Below are 13,108 nucleotides of genomic sequence, written 5' to 3'. Positions count from 1 at the left end.
TGAACTCTAGCTCTTGGTTTCTTTCAGATTGATCAATAAAACGTTTGTACTCTAATTCAATCTTAATTTTTTCAAGTTCAAAATAAGCAGGGTTACATGTAGGACCTGGGATAGGCCCAGTAGGTACAGTAGGTAAGGCAGACAGAGGCTCAGAGTGGCTAACTTCATTAGGTTCACTTTCCTCTTCTGACTCATTATCAAGACTTTGATTCAGATCAGTACCATCACTGTTTTCTACATTTGCTGGGGGGGTATATTCCTCTGTACCACCCAGACTTTGGATTTCTAACAATCTTTCTATAGGTTCCATTTTCTTGCCCTTCTCAGAGAGATTCTTATGTCTACACAATACTTTTAAGCAATCAGCAGTTTTGGCAGACAATGATTCTAGGGTATAACTCTCCATAGCAGACATAGTTAGAAAATCAGCTTTTTAGTGCTAAGCTCTGTGGTTAGTTGTCCTAAAGTGTTCAACAAGCACTCTAAAGTGTATACTCAATACAAATCCCACCGCTGTACACCAGTGTTAGGCAGAAACCTGTGCAGTTCCCTCTGGGATCACTGCAAAAGATTTAGGACTACAGGTGTTTGGCAGTAAACCCACTTGGTAGCAGTCTGTACCACACAGATTCACTTGGTAGCTTTGGCTGAGCAGTCAGACTTCCCTCAAGAAGAGTTAGGCAGTATACAGAGTATTCACAATAGGTCAAGAGAACACAATAGAACAAGTAAACACTGACCAGGGCTTGGTGTAAAAGAGATATAATTATTTATTTAAAACCACATCTAGAAAAACACACAGGCACTAATAGTAAGCAATTCAAAAACACGGTCATTAAAAGATATACACTCCCTTAAAAGAATATTAGACAAGTCTTAAGTAAAGCCCCACTTATTTTCAGACAGCGGTGAGCGCTTAACGTAGATGGCACTCTAATAATTCGTTTTAAAAAGGGAGAGAAAAACAGAGAATAAATTGGAACAGATCCCAACACTTTTTCACGAACACAACAAGAGAGGAAAGCAAAGTAACACAGTGAATTCAGAGTCAGTAGGCCGGATCCGCTTTAAGAGGATCAAAACGAAATGTGTCCAAGGTCACACAGTTGCAGTGCACAAAAGTCTTGTAACGGTTCAAAAAGGAGTTGGACCAAAGAAAGGGACCAGTTAGAGGGTCAAGGCGGCCAGCCCAGTCCAGAAGGTTAAGGGGTTATTATTACCTTGTAGCAATCTTTACAAAAGGGAGGCCTGGCGGACACGGTACCTTAAAGTGGTGCGAATACTCCAGCGGGGGCAGTTGTTCCTGGCAGCGGATGCAAGTCGGTGCTTCATCCGGGGGAAGAGAGGATCTCGTCGGGGAGGATGACAGGAGTCAGTTGCACTGCCAGGGAAGAAAACAGCCGCAGAGTTTCTCAGGTACAAGGAGCGGTCTGTGGATTTGCGGTCCAGTGGTAAGTGGCTATCCAGCTGCCGGGGTGCTTGGCACGGGCAATTCGACCACAGACCGGTCTGGGGTGCGAAGAGAAGAAGGTAAACTGGTTGTGCCCACCAGTCAGGGGAAGAAGCCTCTCCAGCCGGGAGATCTTCTCTGTCGTCGGGAAGTGGTGAGTCGGTTCTGCAGGGCTCCACTGATGGTGTCGTCGTGGTAGGTCGGCTCAGCTTCTCCCTCGTCAGATTCTCAGGTCCTGTGGCAACTTCTGAAGTTCCAGTCCCCAAAGCCCTGCTTTTATGCAGCATACCCCCATTCACTCAGCCTAGCTGTCAATCAAACATGCTAAGTGGTGAGCCGGCCGGCTCACCACTTGGGCCAATCACACAAGAGTGCGACTTGAGTTACCAAGGTAACTCAGTCCAGGGTGCCTAAACCCCCTCCCACACCCTCTATGGTACCCAGACAGAGTGGCACCACTTTAGGAGGCTTCTGTGGAGAAGCCTGCCAAAAAGTGGAACAAAGGGCTCGACTTGGGTTGGAGTCACAGAAGAGAACACAAACGCCATTTTAGAATCGTGTCCTGGCAAAAAATACCAACCGGCGAATTAATATTAATTAAATAAACCGGCGCTACGTTCGCGGCTATGAGAATTAAATAATTAAAGTTGGTATCCTCGAACAATGGGCGAATCCCATAGGGAAATGTTTGCGGTCGAATATAAAAAATAGTATCCACTGCCACCAGCCAAAACTCGATCAGGGGGGACGGAGACGTGCCCCCTCGACTAACAGACCCCAGGGCAATCGAATTAGCCCGACCAGTACGTCCACAATATGATGGCTTCTACTGGTTTCTGTTAATAATTTGGGACTAGTAAAGCCAATGGTGACTTTACATGCCCTGGGAGACAGTAGTCAGTCCCAGGGTATGGAGTCTATGGTGGGGTGTCACTATGACACCCCTGTGTTACTGCACGGAGGGTGCGGTGTAACACACATAGTAAAAACACATGAGACCCAATGGAGTAAAGGACCCCATAGCCCATAAAACACATAAACAGTCAAAGAGACACCATAAATCATGTCCAAGAGTGGGAGAAAAAGAGTCTCACTCTTGGCAGGAGAAAAAAACAAACTCCAGAAATCCAGCAAAGCTGCTGGGGGACTCACTAGGTTAGGAAATTCAGCCTAAAGAGAGAATTCTCCCTAACAGTCGTGTACAGTCAGCATCACTTAAGGCATGAATCGATGGCTTCATTCGTTTGTAGCTTACATTAGACTATATGTCTTCGTTTTGTTTCAGTCAACTGTGTATTATGAAGCTTCAAAGTTGTTTTTTGCATTAGGTCAGAATGCAACATTGACTCTTTCTGAAATGTAATGATACAGGCTTTGTTCATTGAGATCAGACTGTGAAGCACATTGTTTGCGATGTCTAGCGGGTCACGACGCTCATCTCTCTTTGAGTCCTGGCTTAAATCCTCGTGTTGAGGTAGAGTAGCAACCACATCCGAGTCAGCTGACTCTACAGGTGTCGGATGTGACACGCGGAATACCTCATCATTATGGTCTGCTTCAGATGACCTATCTAGATTGCAAACCGGCGAACTTGCACTAGTAGGCTCTGTCAGCTTATTTGCAGGACTTGCTAAATGAGTCGACAGTTCAATGACGTCAATCAAAGGTGCCGAAGTCCTTTCAGGCCTATTCAAATTGATGCTAACATGTTTCACTTGACTCTTTACAGTAATCACGCCCCCATCATTCTCCTTCTCAGACGTCAATGGGCGTGCCCCAAATTAAGCGAGAGAGGCTCACACGAAGCGAGAGACGGCTGCGTGAGTCCGTCCCCACAGGTAGCACCGTCTCCCTCACACGAAGACCCCACCCCCAGGCGAGCCGAGGGTAACGGCCCCCGGTCAGTGTCAGTGTGTGTGCACGACTCGCCTACAGCCGCCGCACTCGGTGAGTCGTCATATACAACTCCGTTACAATAGGGCGGCTTATTGTTTGTCTTAATACCCCCTAATGCTAAGTTGGAAGCCGGTTGTTGCATAAAGGTTTCGTTACGTGGGTGGACAGTACCATCAACTGTACACGCCCCCGAAACAGTGCATGCATCCGACACATCACACGGTCTCAAAGAGTCGGGCAGGGGGTCGCAGGAGATACAAGTGTAGCGTTCAGAGTGATAGAGTCATGCTCATCAATAGTTGAAGTACATGAACAGTAGCGACTTACTTTACTAGTACTGGGTCGTTGTACCATTCCTCGTCCTTCAATGCCTTCAGGACACTCACGTTTTTTCTGAGCGCGTGTCTTCAATACAGGTGTAACAAGTATAGACATCATGGAAAGTACGCTGTTCTCTCACGGCCGGACGCCACTCGCCAAACAGCCTAACAGCAGGAAGCACAGTCCTTTCTCCACAGAGAGCATATTTTGACAGTTGGCCCACTGAAGGAGACTGTATACCCTGAATATCATGTCTTTGGTTTCTTGATAAAATTGTTTGTAACTGCGGTGAACGTGGACTTTCGCAATCACCACTTTGCCAATTGCGCGACGACGCACAGGCGCAATGCCATGGCGACGCCTGCTCTGCCGTGAATTTTCCTGCAGCTACTGAAGTGTACACGATCTACTCTACTGCTTTGTTTCCGTTTTTATTCTTGTTAAACACCCTCGTTGATGATAGTTTTCCAGACAGTAGCAACTGAGCAAAAGAGAGAGAGAGCCTAGACACTAGAGTTTATTAAACATAGGCTGAGTCCGAGAGTGGAGAGGCTTAGGGTAGGGCTTGAGCCCGCAAGGCCCACCCAAAATCTGTAAATGCCCACTCAGCAGCGCTGCGTGGACCTTTACAGACGTTAATGGCACTGCACTGGGCCCAACTACATTAGCTTCAGGCCTCACTTGTTAAATAATCCTGGCTACGCCTAACAATGGATGAGAGTGAACTTGTGTGCGATTTTGAAACCCCAAAACGCGAGGGCCTATGAAAAATAGATCCGTGATTTCGGTGTTGAGACATAATACAAGCAGTTGTGGAAGAGAGTGTTGTGCAACCTTGCCCTGTCTCCTTCCGAGGTCAATCCAAGGAGCAACATTCAGCTTTCTATCAATAAGACCATTGTTTGAGTGCCAAGAGACAGTGCACTTGGCGGTGTGCGGAACATGATTCGTCACATTCCTGTTATCGGAAGTGACCTCAGCTTGCTATCTTTAGAGAGGCTCGCCATTAAAAACAACGCTACAACTTGTACCCAAAGCAGTCGCGTTTACAGATTTTCGCATGGGCGTTGTTATAAGGTCTGGAAGATAAAAGAAGCCTTCCCGGGTGGTCGAGGGCGCCCTCCCAGGTGTTTTCCGTAGCCATAACACAGAGTTAGGGAAAGGCTTTGATACGTGCGGCTGGGAGGTTTTCCCTTTGTTTTGCCAGCTAGGCTTTGAAGTCTGGCTTGGGAGTGAAGGGGTTACAGCCGGGCGCTGAGATTTCATGGTGTGGAGTGTTATATTACCTACCCCTCATCCTTTTGAGGGTTGGGGTGTAGGTGTGGGGAGAGACATAAGACCTGGGAACTAGCACGGCTCTCCACTGGCAGCAGATATCGATTGACAAGTGGCATGAGTAGGGGAGGGTCTGATGTGGGGACGAATTATGGGAAAAGTCCTGTTTTTTTATGGGGAAATCGGGTTCTCCAAATGTGTAGTCAAAGAAGGAGGCATGACTTAACCAGACATCCTCATGGACTTCCATGCCTCATTTCCACAATACTACTACAGTCCAGAGCAGTGCCAGCTGGTACATTTGTAAAGTTGTGGGGTCTATAGGTTTTACCTGAGTTGACCTGAGTGAGCACATCTAAAGGAATCCAGTAACGTTTTGGGCAGTTTTCCCCCTTAGAAATATTTTAAAATAATGGGTTGAATAATGGGTTACAATTCTAGTTTCAGGAGAGGCTTCAATTACCTCACTGCCTTACAAAAATGAAATGCACACATCAGCCCCCTCCCCACGGATGCAAGTGAACATATAGCAACGCAATGTGTTCTTTCACATCCGAGGGGTGGGGGCTGGTGTGCACACTTGCTTTTTGTTAGGCAGAGAGGCGAGGGAAGCCTTTTCCGAAACTAGCCGTGTGAAAGGGTGTTGCATGTTAGCTCATTATGTATGTATGCATGTATGCAAGGAGTGTATATGTAATGAATGTATGAGTGAGTGTGTATGATGTATGGGGGGCTGGGTGCGCATGTAAATGAGAGTGTATGGTCAATGGGATGTTGAAATGAGTGAGTGAATGTGTAACTGTGTGTGTGTGTATATATGTATATGTATGTGTGTATATATATATATATATATATATATATATATTGCACGGCCACGGTAGTGGGCCGTGTAGTTATGGTTAAGTTGCTGTTTTCATAGGAAGAGCACTTTTTGGGCTGCCTATAACTCTGCTCCCCCTGGACGATTCCTCACCAAACTTTGCAAAAAAAGTTTGGTGATGTTTGGTCCAGGGGGGCAAAAGTTATAGGGGGGGTCCCAAAATGTTTTTTTTTTCCCATAGACTGAATGGGGGAAAAGCTTTTTGCACGCCTACAGCCCAAACCGCTGGATGGATTGTCATCAAATTTGCGGCAGGGGCAGGATCTTGGTCCCAAAAGCGTGCTTTTGTAAATTTGGTGCCAATCCGTGCAGTAGTTACCTTTAAAACAAACAAAAAATATGTCAAATAAAATTAGTGATATGTATGTCCGCTCCGCGGTCACAGTTCCCTGTTCGCTCCGCGGACAAGATACCGAATGGCCAGGGGGGTGGTGTCATGACCGCGGACACGCGACGTCTTCGCCGATTGGCTACAGCGAGCCGTAATGTGCGTTAGAATATGTGGATGCGGCCGACATCTTGGATCCGAAGACCGCGCGGTCGCCACCAGAGGCGAAATGCTGTTTTGGAAACTGTTTTGCTCTCCTACAGTGCGTGGGGAGGATCACAGAGTAAGAGATGGCTTAAATACTGTATTTGTTTGGGCGACAGGTGGTAATGATGTATTCGCCATGCAAAATGGTGTTTGGGAAAGTCTTCTGAACACCTACAGTGCTTGGAGAGGTTCAGAGCGTAAGAGATGACTGAAATACTGTAGTTGTTTGGGTAGCAACTGTTAATGATGTATTCTCCATTTCCGCCTTGTTCAGGATATTTGTACATACAGAAAATGAGGGGTGCGTTAAGGGTAGTATTTTAGTCTGTGCTGTGTAGAGGCACCTTGAAAATGTTCGAAGGACACGCGTTGTGTTACTGACCATTCAATTGAGTACATGACTTTATTAGATGACATTTTCCTATGGGTCTGTTATTGATTAGTATGCCACCATGGTTATGACATGCTGCAGTGGTTGTGGCCAGGGCCTACAGCCTTGGATGCATGGCCGTAGGCCGGAGGCCATACTTTCAAGACTGTTGGCCCTGGCCACAACCACCGCAGCATGTCACAACCATGGATACACCTGTAGTATTGACTAACGATTACATGGTTGTGGGGAATGTGTACAGCACCCAAGAACAAAGTTATAAGCGCTGGAGGTGTAAGCCAGTGCACACCCACACATTGCTATATCTATGGACATACAGCTAGGAGTGCAGTCTCTGGCCAGAACAAGTGAAGCAAACTACACCTACCAATACACCCGTACTACTGCACATCACTGAGGTGGCTGTGGACAGGATGTACAGTTTTGGTTGCATGGCTGCAGGCTGTAGCCCATACAACATACTCCTAAAACCCTAGGCCCTGCCCATATCCACTGCATCATATTAGAGCAATGCACACACCTGTAGTATATGTTAACATGTGAGATGGTTCTGGGGATTCGGCCAGGCACCCAGAAATGACCTTCTAAGCAGTGGAGTTATAAGCCAATGTACACGTATACATTCAGATGTATGTGGACATATATCCAAATCTGTAGGTCCAGCCAACAAGCACTAGAGCATATTAGACAGGCACGTTAGTGGTTATGTTATGGTGGAGTTGCTGTTTCCATAGGAAGAACACTTTTTGACTGCCTTATACCTGTGCTATACTTGGAAGAATCGTCATCAAAGTTTGCAAAAAAAATTCCATCGCTCACTGTGACTTTATTTGGAAAGTTTGATGATGGTTGTATCAAGGGGGTGCAAGTTATAAGGGGCAGGGGTTCTGAAAACGTCTCTTTTCTCCTTAGATTGAATGGGGGAAAAAGTACGTGCACGTGAACATGTGACTCATTGCCTGATAGGTTGTACAACAGCATAAAGTAAGTGAGCTTTTTTTGGTGCCTCCCCTATGTTTTATTCTTGTTTTAGTGTATGCGGATATCGCTAGTAACACATCGAAACCAACACTGCATTGGACTTCACACACTCATGTAACAGTATTTCGGAAGTTGACCTTTGAGGGGGCCGGAAAGGGATGTGGAAGTACAAAAAGAAAAAGTGGAGCTTTTTTGTCACCAAAGTTATACGTTTAAATGGAAGTTCCTGCTTACTGTTCCACGAGCAATTACTGCATGTGGGTTCTAATGTTTACGTTTTATTCATGTTTTAGTGTACGCGGATATCGCCAGTAATACATTGAAAACAAGACTGCATTGGACTTCACACACTCATGTAACAGTATTTCAGAAGGTGACCTTTGAGGGGGCCGGAATGGTATGTGGAACTGCAAAATTAAAAAGTGGAGCTTTTTTCTCACAAAAGTGATCCGTTTAAATGGAAGTTCCTGCTTACTGTTCCATGACCAATTACTGCGTGTGGGTTAAAATGTTTTTGGAATAAAATTGCCGTCAGACTGGCGTCTTCAGTTTTGTAAACTACGGCACCCATCTGCAGTGTTTGCTGAAACATCTCTCCGGGATGTGTATGGGAGTAGCGGTTCTCATAATTGGATTGCAATATGTCGCTTCAAAGAAAGAATGTATTTGGCTTCTGAGTGAAGGCCACGAGTTGCTTTTTTGGTTGACCGCTCAATACGCCCTCGCATCTGAGTGAATGTATAAGGGGCAATTGTTTTTTGACCTTGAGTGAAAAGGGAAACTTACTGGCAGTTCACGGAATGAAAGGGTAAAAAAAATAGCAATTGATAACGTTATGTTTCAAAAAGTTTGTAAGGGACATGGAACATCAGTATACGAAGAATCTTCCATGTGAACACATTAGTGTACCTTGCAAAAACAGAATGGAGGCAGTAAATATTGTGTAAGTTTAATTTTGCCCACTCTGCAGCGAACCACGCTTTATTGTTCTCTTACCACACATCTAATTGTGCCAATATAATTGTCGTATTATCTTTCTGCGCTATTACATTATTGCAGTAATATTTGAGAGTGCACAGGTTGTACATTTGTAGTGTATGACTGCGCTCATTCTTTTTTAGCATTACTATTTCTTATTTGAAACCTTAACTATCTCCACATAGCTTTTTGTAAACCTTTGCATGCTTTTTTAGTCTTTTTTGAAATCAAGCGACGTAATTTTTTTTCATTCTCTCTTCCTTTTCAATTTATAACTGCATTATCCTCTTCCTTTGTAGTTGGCCTTTTTTGTTCTCTGACGGCGAATGCAAAATCGCAGCGTTTGTAGCTTTGCACTGTAGGTACAAATGGACATTAGTAACATTTTATTAAAATGTCATGTTTGAACACGTACCTTTGTGCAGTACTTTGCACATTTTATGTGTCTTTTTTGAATTTTTTTTGGTACAGGTTGGTTATTGAAACGTATTTTCTGTAACCTTGCCCGTCTAGGTATATCTTGCCGTATTGTGCGTGTCATGGGTTTCACTTGCCAAGTGACGGCTTCTTCGGACGGCAAATGCAGCTGCTGGTGAGCGGTTGCCTGTCCATAACAATTATGTGGAATGAGACTTTAAGTCCGTTTTGTCCATACACTAAACTCGCTATGCGGAGCAACGTCACTTCATTTATGGTGCTGTAGGCTGGAGGTTATGACGACTTTTGGGAAATCACTGTGGAAACAAAGCGACTGCTTCAACGAAATCCCAAAATTTTTGTCTGCCAAAAAAACAATGTGTTCGTGATCTTCGACATTTGCAATGCCGCCCTTAGAACTATTGTTATGATTGTACTAAAAATGCCCTTACTCCGATGGTCTCTGCCACTTTGTTGTTAAATAAACATACTTTGCAAACTGTAAAATTTTCACGTTTTCTTTTACATTGGACTGCATCATTTCCAAATGTTAGTTATTAGGTTGTACGTCGCTGTATGTTTGTTTACAAGTGCGGCGTTACGTCACGTACTTGTGCTTTTTGCAGCCTACCATGGAAAGGGAAGAGGGACTATGTATGGAATAACCGCCTTCCATTTCTATGGTGGCCATCTTGAAAGAGGATTTCGTTTTGTAATCCGAATTGCGACCGCCGCCCCGGATTACAACTAATCGTCCTTTTCAGTAACACATGTTACTGCTTTGCTAATTTAGAGTATTACTGGCACAGATTATGGCGTCTCTGTACTTTACTGAGAAATATGCAGTATTTGGAGTGTATTCAAATTATTTATTTTTTTCCCTTACACTGTGAAAGGTTGTTATTAACGCATTATTATCCTTGTTGACGGGTGGGTTTATTTTTTGGCACGGCAGACAATAAGGGAATTTGCGAACGGCAATGAGCAAAAAGGCAATAAACGGTAATATGGGTTGGCAGATGTACGGGGATACATTTTGTCCGTTTGTTATGTGCAAGGTAGAGCCATTTGTTTCTTATGCTTTCTCATAACACCAGTGCTGCTGTTTCTTAGGGAGGAAGGATGCTTTTAGCTGATGTCTTTTTCAGATAAGTACAACTTTTGCGAACAATATATAATGTGTAGTGCATTGGTAATCCCTGCATACTAATACATGTTGGCGTTGTGTACAGCAAATGTTGAGGGTAGACGTTCCGACATAAATATAACATCTATTTCCACACTGCCCACGAGGCATAGATGGTACAGTTAAGTGTGTACTAATTCCGGGGACATGTCACAGTGCTGTATGCCAGCATACTTTTATGTGGCATTCTTCGCAAGGTGTATACTGTTTGCCAAACGACTCTTGGTCAAGGGACGTTATGGTTACGTTGCCCTACTGAAAATCTGTGACATGCAGTACACAATTTCTTTCTTTGCAAGACCTTACACTTAAATTGTCCTACTAAAAACCCATACAATTCACTAAAAAAAAAACTTTAAGCGGACATTATGGTTACGTTGCGCTACTAAAAACCTGTGAAATTCTCTAAAAGTTTTTTACAAACGTGACATAATACAAAAGTCTCATTATGGTTCAAAGTAAAACCTAAAAACCCTTGAAATTCGTCAGTTATGGTACGCTAAGCAACACTAACTACCCGCAGCACTGTGCACTACTAACAGTAACACCCAGGACATCAAAGATGACATCACAAATGTCATTGATGACATCACTGTTGACATCACATGTGTAGGCCCTTCGTTTTTCTTCAGTGCCATATGTAGGCAAGGTGGCTTTATTTACTGACAGTCACAAACGTAGCTTTCAAAAGGTATTACATTTATGGATATTGATATTCTCACATGTTCTTACACTACTTTTCTTAGAAATTATTTGCATCTCATAATGTACATATATAGGGGAAGAATCAGGCCTGCAACAAAGCAATCATTTTTGTGCGTCAATACTATCATGTACATTCTATACAGTTGCTAATGATACGGCCTCTTGTTTGGTTACTTTTCTCTCAATATATAAGCCCCATATTTGTATGCATTGTAGTCTATTTGCGTTTTGTGTGTATTACTAGAAATATATACTAACCAAAGCATTATTAGTACATGTTTCACAGACCAGAAAAGTTTCATACAGAAGCATTCACCATTACACAACTTTGGAAAGTACAAATATATGTACAAGTATGTGGTGTATGCTGCAGCCAATACCTACATTTCTGTATGAGCAGATTCCTGTACTAGAAAGAACACTGCAATGGAGTTTTCTGTTCACGCCTACATTGCGTGATGAAGTATGAGGTTTATTACACATGTCCCGATAAACCCTGATACTTTTTTGCCAAAATTACCTACACAACCCCTTGTCTGAAAAGTAAATGCACATGTGATGTCATCAGTGACATTTGTGATGTCATCTTTGATGTCCTGGGTGTTACTGTTAGCAGTGCACAGTGCTGCAGGGAGTTATGGTTGCTTAGCGTACCATAACTGGCGAACTTCAAGGGTTTTTAGGTTTTACTTTGAACCATAATGAGACTTTTGTATTATGTCACATTTGTAAAAAACTTTTAGTGAATTTCACAGGTTTTTAGTAGCGCAACATAACCATAACATTCCCTTAACAAAGTTTTTTTAGTGACTATATATATATATATATATATATATATATATATATATATATATATATATATATATATATATATATATATATATATATATATATATATATATATGCATATATATATATATATGTATATATATATATATAGTAAAAAAACTTTGTTAAAGGGACGTTATGGTAAAGTTGCACTACTAATCACCTATGAAATTCATTGAAAAAAATCTGTTAAAGGGACGTTATGGTTCCAAGTAAAACCAAAAAACCCTTGAAATTCACCAGTTATGGTCAGCTAAGCAACCATAACTCGCGCCACCACCGTGCACTGCTAAGACTAACACCCAGGATATCAAAGATGACATCACAAAAGTCATTGATGACATCACTGATGACATCACATATCTGGCTACTTCTTTTTTCCTTTGCTTACATATCTAGGTCAGTAACAGTCAGGAACTAAAAATTCACAAAGTACTATATTTGTAGACTTATACTTTAAATATGTTCTTACGGTAATTCACTTGGGGTTCACTCACAGCATATGAAACATATACATAGGGAAAACACACACTTGGAAGAGAGCAATGCTTTCTATGTGTGAAGATAATCAGTAAGGTTATGAACACTTTCTTATAGTTCTGCTGTTTCTTTATTACTGTACTTTCCCTGGATATGCTCATATTTGTACACATTGTACTCACACCACTTTCCATAGGGTCCAGCCACATTATGTGATAGTTATCCTTAGGGAAGTAGTAGCTTTAAAGTAGAGCAATCATTTCTGTGCATGAAGATAATTACTTAGGTATGAAGATTGTCTGGTAATACTTTTGTTTTTATGTTTACTTCATTTTCCCTGTATATACTCATATTTGTATGTGTTGTTGTTTGTTTGTGTTTTGTTTGCAATAATGCAATTATGTAGTAAGTCGGTTTTATTAGGTAGTTACTAAATGTTTACAGTATGCAGAACTCTAATAAAAAAGCATTTATAATTTTTGTACTTAACATAGCAAGAATATTAATATTGCACCTCAATCATGTCTGCTGCTCACTATACCCATGTTTCTACATGTGTACCTTAGTATACTGGAAAGAACTTCATAATAGAATGCTATTTGGATTAATGCATTGCTTAATGCACTACGTACCTCACGATATTTATTCCAATGATCCTTGACACTTTTTTATTAACATGACAATAAGAATCCCTTGTACAGACTTTTCATAGAAAGTAAATGCACATGTGATGTCATCAGTAATGTCATCTTTGATGTCCTGGGTGTTAGTCTTAGCAGTGCACG

The sequence above is a fragment of the Ambystoma mexicanum genome, chromosome 2p (genome assembly GCF_040938575.1).
Source record: "Ambystoma mexicanum isolate Mex_15411 chromosome 2p, UKY_AmexF1_1, whole genome shotgun sequence".
Lineage (NCBI taxonomy): Eukaryota > Metazoa > Chordata > Amphibia > Caudata > Ambystomatidae > Ambystoma > Ambystoma mexicanum.
Note: the sequence above shows the minus strand (reverse complement) of the source record.